Below are 4,815 nucleotides of genomic sequence, written 5' to 3'. Positions count from 1 at the left end.
TTTTTTTTTTAATTTGGAACGATGCGGATACATTTGTTTCAGTTGATTCTACCTTGTTTTGTTCTTGATATCCCATAAGTCACTTGAGGTTCTAATGCCTTTCTTAAAGAGTTTGTAGGCCTTTTCTAGGTTCTTGGTCTGAAATTGAGTTATGAAAGAAACCGACATAAATTAGATCCCCCAAATCCATTGGCCAATACTAAGCAATTCTTACCTTTGAGCTTCACATGATCGATTATTGCAGTCACTTTGTCCATTCATCCCTCTTGTGGATCAATTTCACTACCCCCTCACTGATGATGTGGGGCAAAGCTCCAAATCTCAAGGATTTCTTCCACACTCTTAGAAGGGGGATGATGAGTAGGTCTTGGAATTTTTTAAGAATTCATTGGTTAGCCCATCTAGGCCTTGACTCTTTCCCTTGGCCAAAGCATCTATTCTGTCTTTCTGTTCAACTAGGATTAGGTCTTCATCGAGTCTGCTAACTAGGCTAGTTGGGACCACCTTTTTCCTATTTGAGGTTATTTAAGCTTTAGTAGTTGTTTCATATGGGTTGCTCTTTCTAGGAGCCCTAAAATTTTAAAGAAGAAGTCCTTGGCAATAAGTAGGTTCTAAGCATCGTTTTCAACCTTATAGCCATCTTCCCTAATGAGCAGTGGAATAGTGTATTTATTTTTTTTCTTCTTTAGCACATTAAAGATCACCTTTAAAGGCTTATCAACCTTCCCAACCCACCATTGTCTAAAATACAATTGGATGTTGGTAGTTTCTCTCTCCTCAAGTGTTCTAAGCTCTTACTTTACCTTTAGTAGCTCTATCCATAAGTGGGATTCTCCTTAGTCCACTCTAATTTCTAGGTTTTTAATTGCAAAGCATTTTTTGGCTCTCCCCTCCTATTCTTCTATACTTGTTTTGTTTTCACCTCTCTAAGATAATCTTGGGTGTCTCTAATAGGTACAGTTTAAGCTAGGACTTATGAAGGCCTTTTCCCATATATATTAAACTAAGTTTCTAACAGCTAGGTTTTAAATAACCATCCAACTTTAACTACTTGGATTCAGAATAATTAAATAGACTTAGTTGTACAAGAAAATGATCAAACAAAACAGTATTTTTAAGTACCTTACACTTAGCATTAACAAAAGTTGCAAGGAGACCTAGTGAAGCATAAAATCTATCTAGTCTAGCTTTCCCAAAGAAGCAATCAGTTTACTTATTAGAGCAAGTGAGCCCAATTTCTTCATTATGTCAAGCAATCCACGAAAACCTTTGGAATTAAGCCGCTTGTCTTTTTCCAATGCATGCAATACGATGACCTTTTTCCAAATACTTCTCTTTTAGTGATTCAACCATATTGAAGTCCCCAGCCAATAACTTGGCAACTTACAATGAGTCCCACACTTCCTCTTTCTAAATAGGTGTTAGAAGCATAAATAGAAATCATAGCAAACTCATCAAAGCCATTGAAGTGGGCTGCTACCCATTAATTATCCATGTCTACAATAACTTTGAATAGTTGGTCTTTCAGGTTGTGGGAGATGTCAATGCATGCACCCCCTCTTCTATTATTGCAGTTTGTTATATGACAATCATCATAATTGTAACAAGTGGGATACATAGGAACTAGGGGTTAGACACCATCACACTAACTGGGATATATAAGGTGTAAGAGTCCCAGTTTAGGGCAACCAATTATTATCAAGAACATACTTTTCACCTTCATCTTCAGCTTCCATGGCTTCCTCCTCCTTTCTCCCCTCTTTCTTGTCTTTCTCTCTCCTCTTCTAGTCTTTCTTTCTCTTCTTCCTTCTATCTTTCTCTCTCTTCAACTCATTCTCCTCTCTCCTCTCAACTTCATTCATTACAAGTGGTATCAAAGCATCAGGCTTAGGTTATTTTCTCCTTTCCTCTTTCTCCATTTTAAATTCCCAAAACCCTACTTACTTAGGTTACAGGTACATGTACAAAAGGAAGGACCATAGTTAGTCTCAACTTTTTGGAGCAAGCAAGAGCTATGGCTGGAGACTCAAACATATCTAGTGGTAAAATGGCTAACTTAGCATGTCATAACTCCTTTTCATGCAATTTTTAGGGGTTCCAAGTGAAGTTTAAGGACTCGAGAGTTAGAAGAGGGCAAAAATCTATGTTACTTTTTGCATGAACCCTCCTTCTCTCTCTTCTCTTGCAAGCTGCCATGGCTGCTAGCCCCTATAATCCCCAAGATCTTGCTCTAGCCCCCTCCACAACATCAGCCACTACCTGGACTTGATCCCCCACATCCTCCGCAATAGATTGAGCACCCTAGAGGCTAGGAAAGCCTAGCCACAAGCACCAAACAACAGCCTACAATTTGTGGCGCAATTTGCACTACTGCTCTTGCTCTCCTCTTGCCCCTCTACCATAACAATCAGCCTCTCCCTTGGCTTCTTTGCTCCTTGGGCAACTAGCTGAAGCTCTTAAGCAAGTTTTGGACCTCCTTCCCTTGACATTTGAGCTCTTGCATGCAAAAAACCCTATTGTACACTATTTGAGATAGCCATTTAAAGCTCAGACCAAGCTCACAAATCAGCCCACAACCTTTGAAGTCTCATCCATCAAGAGATCTTTCAGCCCCTTTTACCCAAATTCAAGCTCGGGAGCAAACACGAGAGTCCCAGAGTAATCCAACCAATCAAGCTTGCTTGATGGAGCAATTGGCACCATGGTGAATCATGCTCTAACTATCTTCCCCAAACACTGAAGAGATATGTTAATCTGATCTTAATATCTCATCTTAATCCACTTGTTGATCTTGATTCCTTTTGTTGAAGAGATTAAGGTTGCAAAGATTTTATTAGTTCACTCCTTCATTGTATGCATGTGTGTATTTAAGTCAATCGTAGCTCAATTACATTTTGCTGACATTAACCTCTTCTTGCTCTTGTGTGCTTGGATTAATCCCAAGTGAGTAATAAGCCTTTGTAAATGGGTAAGTAGTAGCCAGCGAGTCACTCGACTGCCAAGGTAATCCCTATCCAAGCTCTTATCCATCCTTACATCTCATGAAACGACCCAATGTTTCCTTTCCAGTGCATCTCATGCTAATTGCTTAATAAAACGTCTACCATGTATACTTCGATTGAGGAAAAAGGCTGATGCCAGGTGAGGTGTTAAGTCGTTAGAGAGGTGATCCCTTAGCACTTAAGACACTAAAGGGGTGTACAACCCAGTCGAGGGGGAACTTTGCCCACCTCTTGGTGATCCGGAGCCCGATTCTTGTATGGAGGTGCACATACTTTCCTATGGTCGCTGCCTCTCCCAATGAAATGATCCCCATTGGACACCCTTTCAATGCTTATGGTACCTATGTATGACATTTGAAGTGTATGCAATCAAAAGAGATATATGGCATTAAGCTTCACTTATGTAGTGATGGTAGAGAAGATGGACATGCAAATGGTCTTGGGATGGTGATCAATATACTCAAGATGCTATTTATGATGTTGCTCAGGCCCCTCAGTCTGTGAGCCACTCATACAGTGCTTTTGCATTAAGGGATAGACAGTGTTTTTAGTGACAGTCAATCAGGACAGTCATAAAGATTCAATTACAAAAAATTATGTATTACACTTGGGAGTAAACCCTATAGGTTATCTCCAAGAGGGCTTCATCCCCTCCAATTTAAATAAAAAATCTCCCCAATCGAAGCTATAATCTAAAAGTTATGGCTGTTTTTGTGCATTGAGGTCACTATGGACATGGTGCAAACCACTCCAAGATAGACACAAAATTCCAATTGGAATTTTTTTGGATCATTTTCTATCACAAATATTAATATCTCGTCTCAAATAGGACTTCCTCCCCTCTTATTTGAATTAAAAATCTCACCAATTGGAGTTTCCCACCAAAAGTTACACCCCATTTATTGACAATGGGTCATGTGGACTGCATCCCGATGGCTAGCTAGAAAGGCAAAAGTAAGGCCCATGAAGAACTCCATAGGAAGATTAGAGACTTCAGAACCTCCATGAATGATGAACCTATCTCGGTACAATATTACCACGATGATATGCATGAGGAAGTGCCCGATATGAATCCCTACAGCCTGCTCAACCACACCTCATGTCAGCATGAGCTTCATCAAATGGAGAGGCATAATGACATGGTCAACAACCACCACCAAATGATGTCCAAGTTTGATTAAGCAATTGAGAAAATGACTCTCTCAAACTCTAGGACTCAGCAAACCTTGGAACAACTCACCGTTCTTGTAGCTCACCTAGCTACAACTTCACCCCCAGAGAATGCAAATGAATCCAAGTGCGAATCTCGACGCCCTCCACCATTGGAGCCACTACATGGGTCACATGGCATTCTTGGATCCAAGGGTATTCCCCCTTCTACCTATGAGGTTAGTGAACCCTCTCATGCTCTTGATGAGCCTTTGTTGAGCTCCCCCATCAACCATGTAGCCAACCCTCCCCTGAGGCCCTCTCCCACCATTGGTAGAAGCTCCCCCACTCTCCCTCAAAGCCCTAATGGAACTTATATGAATCAGCCCCCACATGGACATTATGGTATTAATGGCCAGCATGGCAATCATGGGTAGCATGGCATTAATGGGTAGCACGGGATAAATTCACAACATGGTATGTATGGGCAACAACGTATACATGGACATCATGGTATGTATGGACAGCAAGGATTTTATGGGTAGCAAGGCCCTCATGACCTACATGACAAGATTCTTTTCACTAAGTACAATGGGAAATCTCCCTTACCATTAGACATGGAGGAATGGACATCCAAGTTAGAGTCTTACTTTAATATCTACCC

Source organism: Lygodium microphyllum, chromosome 16, assembly GCF_053477565.2.
Source record: "Lygodium microphyllum isolate KBCC chromosome 16, Lygodium_microphyllum_v1.1.10, whole genome shotgun sequence".
Taxonomy (NCBI): Eukaryota; Viridiplantae; Streptophyta; class Polypodiopsida; order Schizaeales; family Lygodiaceae; genus Lygodium; species Lygodium microphyllum.
This window is presented reverse-complemented; position numbering follows the sequence as displayed.